Here is a 15191-nt window from a genome sequence, read left to right as displayed (position 1 = left end):
TAACCCAGAGGTAAGCAGATTGAAACTATCCTCTGCTATATGCATTTTTTTTTGTTAATTAAAGTAATCCAAAACTGGGATTGATATTTTGGCTCTTTTATTTTTACTTAAAGTACAATAACTTTTACCATTTTAATTTGTTTTAATAGTATATTGACAGTATTGTTTTCTTTCAAAAATCCACTTAATTTTCTTTACCCTATTATTAAAATGGTAATTGACAAAAACAAACTACATTGTCACCAGAAGAGCAATACAAAATGTACAAGTGATATATTAAAATCATCTTTCCAGCTTGAATTTCAATGATGCATTGGGGCAACGATTTTGTGAGAAACATCTTCACCCTTAAATAAAGATTTTCTTAATTCCTTACCTGTGTGCTAATTAGATATCACCTTGTTTTCACATTAAACAGACTTCTACATGAGAAAGCAGCAAGGATGCAGTGGCGGTAATGTTTCCTGGTGTCAACCTGTATTATTTCAGTAGACATTGAAATGAAGATGCATCTTGCTGCCTTTCCAATGAAGCAAGTTTAATTTAGTAATAGGTGAAAAACCATCCCTACAAAGGTGTTAATCAGAGACTTGGCTTTGTGGACACTTTTCAGAGAACAAATTTGTTAGCATAAAAATAAAGCCAGAAAATGAAGAGCTGTTTAATCACTCAATTGGATTTTTTTTGCCAGCATATTTCTTTTTCTCTGCAACCCACTGCTAAATTGTGCTTCCTAGCTGTTTTTATTAAATCACTGAATCAAATCTAACTCTGATTACATCAGAAAAGGCCAGGTACCCTACACCATAACAGGGGGTTTGAAATTTTGACTTGTCTACTTAAAGATCACCAAAATTTGATAACAAGGTCAATTACGTCCCTGGGTGGGATTGAAACACCAACCTTTTGGTTAGTAGCCGGACACACTAACCGATTGCGCCACAGAGACACTTCGCAAAAAGTACATCCTGACAAAGGCTAATAAGCATACATCTAGAACGTTTCCTAGAAAAACTTTAAAAAGTCAATAATATGGAGAATTTTTGTAAAATGTTTCTTCCATCAACCAACGAAGAAACACATTGGTACTTTCCCATGATGAGTGAGTGCTTCAGGATCTCTTGCACTTACATGTGCAGCAGAGTACTGCAATGGAAGCATGCTGGGCCCATAACCCAGAGGTAGGCAGATTGAAACTATCCTTTGCTATATGCATTTTTTTTGTTAATTTAAGTAATCAAAACTGGGATTGATATTTTTGCTCTTTTATTTTTACTTGAAGTACAATAACTTTTACCATTTTAATTTGTTTGAATAGTATATTGACAGTATAGTTTTCTTTAAAAAATCAACTTAATTTTCTTTACCCTATTATTAAAAGGGTAATTGACAAAAACAAACTACATTGTCACCAGAAGAGCAATACAAAATGTACAAGTGATTTATTAAAATCATCTTTCCAGCTTGAATTTCAATGATGCATTGGGGCAACGATTTTGTGAGAAACATCTTCACCCTTAAATAAAGATTTTCTTAATTCCTTACCTGTGTGCTAATTAGATATCACCTTGTTTTCACATTAAACAGACTTCCACATGAGAAAGCAGCAAGGATGCAGTGGCGTTAATGTTTCCTGGTGTCAACCTGTATTATTTCAGTAGAAATTGAAATGAGGATGCATCTTGCTGCCTTTCCAATGAAGCAAGTTTAATTTAGTAATAGGTGAAAAACCATCCCTACAAAGGTGTTAATCAGAGACTTGGCTTTGTGGACACTTTTCAGAGAACAAATTTGTTAGCATAAAAATAAAGCCAGAAAATGAAGAGCTGTTTAATCACTCAATTGGATTTTTTTCCCCAGCATATTTCTTTTTCTCTGCAACCCACTGCTAAATTGTGCTTCCTATCTGTTTTTATAAAATCACTGAATCAAATCTAACTCTGATTACATCAGAGAAGGCCAGGTACCCTACACCATAACAGGGGGTTTGAAATTTTGACTTGTCTACTTAAAGATCACCAAAATCTGATAACAAGGTCAATTACGTCCCTGGGTGGGATTGAACCACCAACCTTTTGGTTAGTAACCAGACACACTAACCGATTGCGCCACAGAGACACTTTGTAAAAAGTACGTACTGACAAAGGCTAATAAGCATACATCTAGAACGTTTCCTAGAAAAACTTTAAAAAGTCAATAATCTGGAGAGTTTTTGTAAGATGTTTCTTCCATCAACCAAAGAAGAAACACATTGGTACTTTCCCATGATGAGTGAGTGCTTCAGGATCTCTTGCACTTACATGTGCAGCAGAGTACTGCAATGGAAGCATGCTGGGCCCATAACCCAGAGGTAGGCAGATTGAAACTATCCTTTGCTATATGCATTTTTTTTGTTAATTTTAGTAATCAAAACTGGGATTGATATTTTTGCTCTTTTATTTTTACTTAAAGTACAATAACTTTTACCATTTTAATTTGTTTTAATAGTATATTGACAGTATAGTTTTCTTTAAAAAATCCACTTAATTTTCTTTACCCTATTATTAAAAGGGTAATTGACAAAAACAAACTACATTGTCACCAGAAGAGCAATACAAAATGTACAAGTGATATATTAAAATCATCTTTCCAGCTTGAATTTCAATGATGCATTGGGGCAACGATTTTGTGAGAAACATCTTCACCCTTAAATAAAGATTTTCTTAATTCCTTACCTGTGTGCTAATTAGATATCACCTTGTTTTCACATTAAACAGACTTCTACATGAGAAAGCAGCAAGGATGCAGTGGTGTTAATGTTTCCTGGTGTCAACCTGTATTATTTCAGTAGACATTGAAATGAGGATGCATCTTGCTGCCTTTCCAATGAAGCAAGTTTAATTTAGTTATAGGTGAAAAACCATCCCTACAAAGGTGTTAATCAGAGACTTGGCTTTGTGGATACTTTTTAGAGAACAAATTTGTTAGCATAAAAATAAAGGCAGAAAATGAAGAGCTGTTTAATCACTCAATTGGATTTTTCTGCCAGCATATTTTTTTTCTCTGCAACCCATTGCTAAATTGTGCTTCCTAGCTGTTTTTTTATAAAACCACTGAATCAAATCTAACTCTGATTACATCAGAGAAGGCCAGGTACCCTACACCATAAGAGGGGGTTTGAAATTTTGACTTGTCTACTTAAATATCACCAAAACCTGATCACAAGGTCAATTATGTCCCTGGGTGGGATTGAACCACCAACCTTTTGGTTAGTAGCCAGACACACTAACCGATTGCGCCACAGAGACACTTTGCAAAAAGTGCATACTGACAAAGGCTAATAAGCATTCATCTAGAACGTTTCCTAGAAAAACTTTAAAAAGTCAATAATCTGGAGAGTTTTTGTAGGAATTTTCTTAACTCAACCAACGAAGAAACACATTGGTACTTTCCCATGATGAGATGAGTGCTTCAGGATCTCTTGCACTTACATGTGCAGCAGAGTACTGCAATGGAAGCATGCTGGGCCCATTACCCAGAGGTAGGCAGATTGAAACTATCCTCTGCTATATGCATTTTTTTTGTTAATTAAAGTAATACAAAACTGGGATTGATATGTTAGCTATTTTATGTTTACTTAAAGTACAATAACTTTTACCATTTTAATTTGTTTTAATAGTATATTGACAGTATTGTTTTCTTTCAAAAATCCACTTAATTTTCTTTACCCTATTATTAAAATGGTAATTGACAAAAACAAACTACATTGTCACCAGAAGAGCAATACAAAATGTACAAGTGATATATTAAAATCATCTTTCCAGCTTGAATTCCAATGATGCATTGGGGCAACGATTTTGTGAGAAACATCTTCACCCTTAAATAAAGATTTTCTTAATTCCTTACCTGTGTGCTAATTAGATATCACCTTGTTTTCACATTAAACAGACTTCCACATGAGAAAGCAGCAAGGATGCATTGGCGTTAATGTTTCCTGGTGTCAACCTGTATTATTTCAGTAGACATTGAAATGAGGATGCATCTTACTGCCTTTCCAATGAAGCAAGTTTAATTTAGTAATAGGTGAAAAACCATCCCTACAAAGGTGTTAATCAGAGACTTGGCTTTGTGGACACTTTTCAGAGAACAAATTTGTTAGCATAAAAATAAAGCCAGAAAATGAAGAGCTGTTTAATCACTCAATTGGATTTTTTTGCCAGCATATTTCTTTTTCTCTGCAACCCACTGCTAAATTGTGCTTCCTAGCTGTTTTTATAAAATCACTGAATCAAATCTAACTCTGATTACATCAGAGAAGGCCAGGTACCCTACACCATAAGAGGGGGTTTGAAATTTTGACTTGTCTACTTAAAGATCACCAAAATCTGATAACAAGTTCAATTACGTCCCTGGGTGGGATTGAACCACCAACCTTTTGGTTAGTAGCTGGACACACTAACCGATTGCGCCACAGAGACACTTTGCGAAAAGTATATACTGACAAAGGCTAATAAGCATACATCTAGAACGTTTCCTAGAAAAGCTTTAAAAAGTCAATAATCTGGAGAGTTTTTGTAAGATGTTTCTTCCATCAACCAACGAAGAAACACATTGGTACTTTCCCATGATGAGTGAGTGCTTCAGGATCTCTTGCACTTACATGTGCAGCAGAGTACTGCAATGGAAGCATGCTGGGCCCATAACCCAGAGGTAGGCAGATTGAAACTATCCTTTGCTATATGCATTTTTTTTTTGTTAATTTAAGTAATCAAAACTGGGATTGATATTTTTGCTCTTTTATTTTTACTTAAAGTACAATAACTTTTACCATTTTAATTTGTTTTAATAGTATATTGACAGTATAGTTTTCTTTAAAAAATCCACTTAATTTTCTTTACCCTATTATTAAAAGGGTAATTGACAAAAACAAACTACATTGTCACCAGAAGAGCAATACAAAATGTACAAGTGATATATTAAAATCATCTTTCCAGCTTGAATTTCAATGATGCATTGGGGCAACGATTTTGTGAGAAACATCTTCACCCTTAAATAAAGATTTTCTTAATTCCTTACCAGTGTGCTAATTAGATATCACCTTGTTTTCACATTAAACAGACTTCTACATGAGAAAGCAGCAAGGATGCAGTGGCGTTAATGTTTCCTGGTGTCAACCTGTATTATTTCAGTAGACATTGAAATGAGGATGCATCTTGCTGCCTTTCCAATGAAGCAAGTTTAATTTAGTTATAGGTGAAAAACCATCCCTACAAAGGTGTTAATCAGAGACTTGGCTTTGTGGACACTTTTTAGAGAACAAATTTGTTAGCATAAAAATAAAGGCAGAAAATGAAGAGCTGTTTAATCACTCAATTGGATTTTTCTGCCAGCATATTTTTTTTCTCTGCAACCCATTGCTAAATTGTGCTTCCTAGCTGTTTTTTTATAAAATCACTGAATCAAATCTAACTCTGATTACATCAGAGAAGGCCAGGTACCCTACACCATAAGAGGGGGTTTGAAATTTTGACTTGTCTACTTAAATATCACCAAAACCTGATCACAAGGTCAATTATGTCCCTGGGTGGGATTGAACCACCAACCTTTTGGTTAGTAGCCGGACACACTAACCGATTGCGCCACAGTGACACTTTGCAAAAAGTACATACTGACAAAGGCTAATAAGCATTCATCTAGAACATTTCCTAGAAAAACTTTAAAAAGTCAATAATCTGGAGAGTTTTTGTAAGAATTTTCTTAAATCAACCAACGAAGAAACAAATTGGTACTTTCCCATGATGAGTGAGTGCTTCAGGATCTCTTGCACTTACATGTGCAGCAGAGTACTGCAATGGAAGCATGCTGGGCCCATTACCCAGAGGTAGGCAGATTGAAACTATCCTCTGCTATATGCATTTTTTTTGTTAATTAAAGTAATCCAAAACTGGGATTGATATGTTAGCTATTTTATGTTTACTTAAAGTACAATAACTTTTACCATTTTAATTTGTTTTAATAGTATATTGACAGTATTGTTTTCTTTCAAAAATCCACTTAATTTTCTTTACCCTATTATTAAAATGGTAATTGACAAAAACAAACTACATTGTCACCAGAAGAGCAATACAAAATGTACAAGTGATATATTAAAATCATCTTTCCAGCTTGAATTTCAATGATGCATTGGGGCAACGATTTTGTGAGAAACATCTTCACCCTTAAATAAAGATTTTCTTAATTCCTTACCTGTGTGCTAATTAGATATCACCTTGTTTTCACATTAAACAGACTTCCACATGAGAAAGCAGCAAGGATGCAGTGGCGTTAATGTTTCCTGGTGTCAACCTGTATTATTTCAGTAGAAATTGAAATGAGGATGCATCTTGCTGCCTTTCCAATGAAGCAAGTTTAATTTAGTAATAGGTGAAAAACCATCCCTACAAAGGTGTTAATCAGAGACTTGGCTTTGTGGACACTTTTCAGAGAACAAATTTGTTAGCATAAAAATAAAGCCAGAAAATGAAGAGCTGTTTAATCACTCAATTGGATTTTTTTCCCAGCATATTTCTTTTTCTCTGCAACCCACTGCTAAATTGTGCTTCCTAGCTGTTTTTATAAAATCACTGAATCAAATCTAACTCTGATTACATCAGAGAAGGCCAGGTACCCTACACCATAACAGGGGGTTTGAAATTTTGACTTGTCTACTTAAAGATCACCAAAATCTGATAACAAGGTCAATTACGTCCCTGGGTGGGATTGAACCACCAACCTTTTGGTTAGTAGCCAGACACACTAACCGATTGCGCCACAGAGACACTTTGCAAAAAGTACGTACTGACAAAGGCTAATAAGCATACATCTAGAACGTTTCCTAGAAAAACTTTAAAAAGTTAATAAGCTGGAGAGTTTTTGTAAGATGTTTCTTCCATCAACCAACGAAGAAACACATTGGTACTTTCCCATGATGAGTGAGTGCTTCAGGATCTCTTGCACTTACATGTGCAGCAGAGTACTGCAATGGAAGCATGCTGGGCCCATAACCCAGAGGTAGGCAGATTGAAACTATCCTTTGCTATATGCATTTTTTTTGTTAATTTAAGTAATCAAAACTGGGATTGATATTTTTGCTCTTTTATTTTTACTTAAAGTACAATAACTTTTACCATTTTAATTTGTTTTAATAGTATATTGACAGTATAGTTTTCTTTAAAAAATCCACTTAATTTTCTTTACCCTATTATTAAAAGGGTAATTGACAAAAACAAACTACATTGTCACCAGAAGAGCAATACAAAATGTACAAGTGATATATTAAAATCATCTTTCCAGCTTGAATTTCAATGATGCATTGGGGCAACGATTTTGTGAGAAACATCTTCACCCTTAAATAAAGATTTTCTTAATTCCTTACCTGTGTGCTAATTAGATATCACCTTGTTTTCACATTAAACAGACTTCTACATGAGAAAGCAGCAAGGATGCAGTGGTGTTAATGTTTCCTGGTGTCAACCTGTATTATTTCAGTAGACATTGAAATGAGGATGCATCTTGCTGCCTTTCCAATGAAGCAAGTTTAATTTAGTTATAGGTGAAAAACCATCCCTACAAAGGTGTTAATCAGAGACTTGGCTTTGTGGATACTTTTTAGAGAACAAATTTGTTAGCATAAAAATAAAGGCAGAAAATGAAGAGCTGTTTAATCACTCAATTGGATTTTTCTGCCAGCATATTTTTTTTCTCTGCAACCCATTGCTAAATTGTGCTTCCTAGCTGTTTTTTATAAAATCACTGAATCAAATCTAACTCTGATTACATCAGAGAAGGCCAGGTACCCTACACCATAAGAGGGGGTTTGAAATTTTGACTTGTCTACTTAAATATCACCAAAACCTGATCACAAGGTCAATTATGTCCCTGGGTGGGATTGAACCACCAACCTTTTGGTTAGTAGCCAGACACACTAACCGATTGCGCCACAGAGACACTTTGCAAAAAGTACATACTGACAAAGGCTAATAAGCATTCATCTAGAACGTTTCCTAGAAAAACTTTAAAAAGTCAATAATCTGGAGAGTTTTTGTAGGAATTTTCTTAACTCAACCAACGAAGAAACACATTGGTACTTTCCCATGATGAGATGAGTGCTTCAGGATCTCTTGCACTTACATGTGCAGCAGAGTACTGCAATGGAAGCATGCTGGGCCCATTACCCAGAGGTAGGCAGATTGAAACTATCCTCTGTATATGCATTTTTTTTGTTAATTAAAGTAATCCAAAACTGGGATTGATATGTTAGCTATTTTATGTTTACTTAAAGTACAATAACTTTTACCATTTTAATTTGTTTTAATAGTATATTGACAGTATTGTTTTCTTTCAAAAATCCACTTAATTTTCTTTACCCTATTATTAAAATGGTAATTGACAAAAACAAACTACATTGTCACCAGAAGAGCAATACAAAATGTACAAGTGATATATTAAAATCATCTTTCCAGCTTGAATTCCAATGATGCATTGGGGCAACGATTTTGTGAGAAACATCTTCACCCTTAAATAAAGATTTTCTTAATTCCTTACCTGTGTGCTAATTAGATATCACCTTGTTTTCACATTAAACAGACTTCCACATGAGAAAGCAGCAAGGATGCATTGGCGTTAATGTTTCCTGGTGTCAACCTGTATTATTTCAGTAGACATTGAAATGAGGATGCATCTTGCTGCCTTTCCAATGAAGCAAGTTTAATTTAGTAATAGGTGAAAAACCATCCTTACAAAGGTGTTCATCAGAGACTTGGCTTTGTGGACACTTTTCAGAGAACAAATTTGTTAGCATAAAAATAAAGCCAGAAAATGAAGAGCTGTTTAATCACTCAATTGGATTTTTTTGCCAGCATATTTCTTTTTCTCTGCAACCCACTGCTAAATTGTGCTTCCTAGCTGTTTTTATAAAATCACTGAATCAAATCTAACTCTGATTACATCAGAGAAGGCCAGGTACCCTACACCATAAGAGGGGATTTGAAATTTTGACTTGTCTACTTAAAGATCACCAAAATCTGATCACAAGGTCAATTACGTCCCTGGGTGGGATTGAACCACCAACCTTCTGGTTTATAGCCGTACACACTAACTGATTGCACCACAGAGACACTTTGCAAAAGTACATACTGACAAAGGCTAATAAGCATTCATCTAAAACATTTCCTAGAAAAACTTTAAAAAGTCAATAATCTGGAGAGTTTTTGTAAGATGTTTCTTCCATCCACCAACGAAGAAACACATTGGTACTTTCCCATGATGAGTGAGTGCTTCAGGATCTCTTGCACTTACATGTGCAGCAGAGTACTGCAATGGAAGCATGCTGGGCCCATAACCCAGAGGTAGGCAGATTAAAACTATCCTCTGCTATATGCATTTTTTTTGTTAATTAAAGTAATCCAAAACTGGGATTGATATTTTTGCTCTTTTATTTTTCATTAAAGTACAATAACTTTTACCATTTTAATTTGTTTTAATAGTATATTGAAAGTATTGTTTTCTTTTAAAAATCCACTTAATTTTATTTACCCTATTATTAAAATGGTAATTGACAAAAACAAACTACATTGTCACCAGAAGAGCAATACAAAATGTACAAGTGATATATTAAAATCATCTTTCCAGCTTGAATTTCAATGATGCATTGGGGCAACGATTTTGTGAGAAACATTTTCACCCTTAAATAAAGATTTTCTTAATTCCTTACCTGTGTGCTAATTAGATATCACCTTGTTTTCACATTAAACAGACTTCCACATGAGAAAGCAGCAAGGATGCAGTGGCGTTAATGTTTCCTGGTGTCAACCTGTATTATTTCAGTAGACATTGAAATGAGGATGCATCTTGCTGCCTTTCCAATGAAGCAAGTTTAATTTAGTAATAGGTGAAAAACCATCCTTACAAAGGTGTTAATCAGAGACTTGGCTTTGTGGACACTTTTCAGAGAACAAATTTGTTAGCATAAAAATAAAGCCAGAAAATGAAGAGCTGTTTAATCACTCAATTGGATTTTTTTGCCAGCATATTTCTTTTTCTCTGCAACCCACTGCTAAATTGTGCTTCCTAGCTGTTTTTATAAAATCACTGAATCAAATCTAACTCTGATTACATCAGAGAAGGCCAGGTACCCTACACCATAAGAGGGGGTTTGATATTTTGACTTGTCTACTTAAAGATCACCAAAATCTGATAACAAGGTCAATTACGTCCCTGGGTGGGATTGAACCACCAACCTTTTGGTTAATAGCCATACACACTAACTGATTGCGCCACAGAGACACTTTGCGAAAGTCCATACTGACAAAGGCTAATAAGCATTCATCTAAAACGTTTCCTAGAAAAACTTTAAAAAGTCAATAATCTGGAGAGTTTTTGTAAGATGTTTCTTCCATCAACCAAAGAAGAAACACATTGGTACTTTCCCATGATGAGTGAGTGCTTCAGGATCTCTTGCACTTACATGTGCAGCAGAGTACTGCAATGGAAGCATACTGGGCCCATAACCCAGAGGTAGGCAGATTGAAACTATCCTTTGCTATATGCATTTTTTTTTGTTAATTTAAGTAATCAAAACTGGGATTGATATTTTTGCTCTTTTATTTTTACTTAAAGTACAATAACTTTTACCATTTTAATTTGTTTTAATAGTATATTGACAGTATAGTTTTCTTTAAAAAATCCACTTAATTTTCTTTACCCTATTATTAAAAGGGTAATTGACAAAAACAAACTACATTGTCACCAGAAGAGCAATACAAAATGTACAAGTGATATATTAAAATCATCTTTCCAGCTTGAATTTCAATGATGCATTGGGGCAACGATTTTGTGAGAAACATCTTCACCCTTAAATAAAGATTTTCTTAATTCCTTACCTGTGTGCTAATTAGATATCACCTTGTTTTCACATTAAACAGACTTCTACATGAGAAAGCAGCAAGGATGCAGTGGCGTTAATGTTTCCTGGTGTCAACCTGTATTATTTCAGTAGACATTGAAATGAGGATGCATCTTGCTGCCTTTCCAATGAAGCAAGTTTAATTTAGTAATAGGTGAAAAACCATCCCTACAAAGGTGTTAATCAGAGACTTGGCTTTGTGGACACTTTTCAGAGAACAAATTTGTTAGCATAAAAATAAAGCCAGAAAATGAAGAGCTGTTTAATCACTCAATTGGATTTTTTTTGCCAGCATATTTCTTTTTCTCTGCAACCCACTGCTAAATTGTGCTTCCTAGCTGTTTTTATTAAATCACTGAATCAAATCTAACTCTGATTACATCAGAAAAGGCCAAGTACCCTACACCATAACAGGGGGTTTGAAATTTTGACTTGTCTACTTAAAGATCACCAAAATCTGATCACAAGGTCAATTACGTCCCTGGGTGGGATTGAACCACCAACCTTTTGGTTAATAGCCGGACACACTAACCCATTGCGCCACAGAGATACTTCACAAAAAGTCCCTACTGACAAAGGCTAATAAGCATACATCTAGAACGTTTCCTAGAAAAACTTTAAAAAGTCAATAATCTGGAGAGTTTTTGTAAAATGTTTCTTCCATCAACCAACGAAGAAACACATTGGTACTTTCCCATGATGAGTGAGTGCTTCAGGATCTCTTGCACTTACATGTGCAGCAGAGTACTGCAATGGAAGCATGCTGGGCCCATAACCCAGAGGTAGGCAGATTGAAACTATCCTTTGCTATATGCATTTTTTTTGTTAATTTAAGTAATCAAAACTGGGATTGATATTTTTGCTCTTTTATTTTTACTTGAAGTACAATAACTTTTACCATTTTAATTTGTTTAAATCCACTTAATTTTCTTTACCCTATTATTAAAAGGGTAATTGACAAAAACAAACTACATTGTCACCAGAAGAGCAATACAAAATGTACAAGTGATATATTAAAATCATCTTTCCAGCTTGAATTTCAATGATGCATTGGGGCAACGATTTTGTGAGAAACATCTTCACCCTTAAATAAAGATTTTCTTAATTCCTTACCTGTGTGCTAATTAGATATCACCTTGTTTTCACATTAAACAGACTTCCACATGAGAAAGCAGCAAGGATGCAGTGGCGTTAATGTTTCCTGGTGTCAACCCGTATTATTTCAGTAGACATTGAAATGAGGATGCATCTTGCTGCCTTTCCAATGAAGCAAATTTAATTTAGTAATAGGTGAAAAACCATCCCTACAAAGGTGTTAATCAGAGACTTGGCTTTGTGGACACTTTTCAGAGAACAAATTTGTTAGCATAAAAATAAAGCTAGAAAATTAAGAGCTGTTTAATCACTCAATTGGATTTTTTTTGCCAGCATATTTCTTTTTCTCTGCAACCCACTGCTAAATTGTGCTTCCTAGCTGTTTTTATAAAATCACTGAATCAAATCTAACTCTGATTACATCAGAGAAGGCCAGGTACCCTACACCAGAACAGGGGGTTTGAAATTTTGACTTGTCTACTTAAAGATCACCAAAATCTGATAACAAGGTCAATTACGTCCCTGGGTGTGATTGAACCACCAACCTTTTGGTTAATAGCCGTGCACACTAACTGATTGCGCCACAGAGACACTTTGCAAAAGTCCATACTGACAAAGGCTAATAAGCATTCATCTAAAACGTTTCCTAGAAAAACTTTAAAAAGTCAATAATCTGGAGAGTTTTTGTAAGATGTTTCTTCCATCAACCAACGAAGAAACACATTGGTACTTTCCCATGATGAGTGAGTGCTTCAGGATCTCTTGCACTTACATGTGCAGCAGAGTACAGCAATGGAAGCATGCTGGGCCCATAACCCAGCGGTAGACAGATTGAAACTATCCTCTGCTATATGCATTTTTTTGTTGTTAATTAAAGTAATCCAAAACTGGGATTGATATTTTGGCTCTTTTATTTTTACTTAAAGTACAATAACTTTTACCATTTTAATTTGTTTTAATAGTATATTGACAGTATTGTTTTCTTTCAAAAATCCACTTAATTTTCTTTACCCTATTATTAAAATGGTAATTGACAAAAATAAACTACATTGTCACCAGAAGAGCAATACAAAATGTACAAGTGATATATTAAAATCATCTTTCCAGCTTGAATTTCAATGATGCATTGGGGCAACGATTTTGTGAGAAACATCTTCACCCTTAAATAAAGATTTTCTTAATTCCTTACCTGTGTGCTAATTAGATATCACCTTGTTTTCACATTAAACAGACTTCCACATGAGAAAGCAGCAAGGATACAGTGGCGTTAATGTTTCCTGGTGTCAACCTGTATTATTTCAGTAGACATTGAAATGAGGATGCATCTTGCTGCCTTTCCAATGAAGCAAGTTTAATTTAGTAATAGGTGAAAAACCATCCCTACAAAGGTGTTAATCAGAGACTTGGCTTTGTGGACACTTTTCAAAGAACAAATTTGTTAGCATAAAAATAAAGCCAGAAAATGAAGAGCTGTTTAATCACTCAATTGGATTTTTTTTGCCAGCATATTTCTTTTTCTCTGCAACCCACTGCTAAATTGTGCTTCCTAGCTGTTTTTATAAAATCACTGAATCAAATCTAACTCTGATTACATCAGAGAAGGCCAGGTACCCTACACCATAACAGGGGGTTTGAAATTTTGACTTGTCTACTTAAAGATCACCAAAACCTGTAAACAAGGTCAATTACATCCCTGGTTGGGATTGAACCACTAACCTTTAGGTTAGTAGCCGGACACACTAACCGATTGCGCCACAGAGACACTTTGCAAAAAGTATATACTGACAAAGTCTAATAAGCATACATCTAGAACGTTTCCTAGAAAAACTTTAAAAAGTCAATAATCTGGAGAGTTTTTGTAAGATGTTTCTTCCATCAACCAATGAAGAAACACATTGGTACTTTCCCATGATGAGTGAGTGCTTCAGGATCTCTTGCACTTACATGTGCAGCAGAGTACTGCAATGGAAGCATGCTGGGCCCATAACCCAGAGGTAGGCAGATTGAAACTATCCTTTGCTATATGCATTTTTTTTTGTTAATTTAAGTAATCAAAACTGGGATTGATATTTTTGCTCTTTTATTTTTACTTAAAGTACAATAACTTTTACCATTTTAATTTGTTTTAATAGTATATTGACAGTATAGTTTTCTTTAAAAAATCCACTTCATTTTCTTTACCCTATTATTAAAAGGGTAATTGACAAAAACAAACTACATTGTCACCAGAAGAGCAATACAAAATGTACAAGTGATATATTAAAATCATCTTTCCAGCTTGAATTTCAATGATGCATTGGGGCAACGATTTTGTGAGAAACATCTTCACCCTTAAATAAAGATTTTCTTAATTCCTTACCTGTGTGCTAATTAGATATCACCTTGTTTTCACATTAAACAGACTTCTACATGAGAAAGCAGCAAGGATGCAGTGGCGTTAATGTTTCCTGGTGTCAACCCGTATTATTTCAGTAGACATTGAAATGAGGATGCATCTTGCTGCCTTTCCAATGAAGCAAATTTAATTTAGTAATAGGTGAAAAACCATCCCTACAAAGGTGTTAATCAGAGACTTGGCTTTGTGGACACTTTTCAGAGAACAAATTTGTTAGCATAAAAATAAAGCCAGAAAATGAAGAGCTGTTTAATCACTCAATTGGATTTTTTTTGCCAGCATATTTCTTTTTCTCTGCAACCCACTGCTAAATTGTGCTTCCTAGCTGTTTTTATTAAATCACTGAATCAAATCTAACTCTGATTACATCAGAAAAGGCCAGGTACCCTACACCATAACAGGGGGTTTGAAATTTTGACTTGTCTACTTAAAGATCACCAAAATCTGATAACAAGGTCAATTACGTCCCTGGGTGGGATTGAACCACCAACCTTTTGGTTAGTAGCCGGACACACTAACCGATTGCGCCACAGAGACACTTCGCAAAAAGTACCTACTGACAAAGGCTAATAAGCATACATCTAAAACTTTTCCTAGAAAAACTTTAAAAAGTCAATAATCTGGAGAGTTTTTTTAAGATGTTTCTTCCATCAACCAACGAAGAAACACATTGGTACTTTCCCATGATGAGTGAGTGCTTTAGGATCTCTTGCACTTACATGTGCAGCAGAGTACTGCAATGGAAGCATGCTGGGCCCATTACCCAGAGGTAGGCAGATT

General features: G+C 34.9%; 5 non-coding genes across 5 annotated transcripts; all 5 read right to left on the bottom strand.

Annotated features, from left to right (window-relative positions):
* Positions 1-2044: 2044 nt before the first annotated feature.
* On the bottom strand, positions 2045-2118 carry TRNAS-ACU (transfer RNA serine (anticodon ACU)). The gene has a single exon. It is a non-coding gene; the product is annotated as a tRNA-Ser (tRNA).
* A 1095-nt stretch (positions 2119-3213) lies between these two features.
* TRNAS-ACU (transfer RNA serine (anticodon ACU)) lies at positions 3214-3287 on the bottom strand. Its single transcript has one exon. It is a non-coding gene; the product is annotated as a tRNA-Ser (tRNA).
* Positions 3288-6723: 3436 nt separating this feature from the next.
* Positions 6724-6797, bottom strand: TRNAS-ACU (transfer RNA serine (anticodon ACU)). The gene has a single exon. It is a non-coding gene; the product is annotated as a tRNA-Ser (tRNA).
* Positions 6798-7891: 1094 nt separating this feature from the next.
* On the bottom strand, positions 7892-7965 carry TRNAS-ACU (transfer RNA serine (anticodon ACU)). The gene has a single exon. It is a non-coding gene; the product is annotated as a tRNA-Ser (tRNA).
* Positions 7966-14874: 6909 nt separating this feature from the next.
* Positions 14875-14948, bottom strand: TRNAS-ACU (transfer RNA serine (anticodon ACU)). The gene has a single exon. It is a non-coding gene; the product is annotated as a tRNA-Ser (tRNA).
* Between the last annotated feature and the right edge of the window lie 243 nt (positions 14949-15191).

This window comes from Pseudophryne corroboree, chromosome 8, assembly GCF_028390025.1.
Source record: "Pseudophryne corroboree isolate aPseCor3 chromosome 8, aPseCor3.hap2, whole genome shotgun sequence".
Lineage (NCBI taxonomy): Eukaryota > Metazoa > Chordata > Amphibia > Anura > Myobatrachidae > Pseudophryne > Pseudophryne corroboree.
Note: the sequence above shows the minus strand (reverse complement) of the source record. Positions and strands in the feature narration are given on the sequence as shown.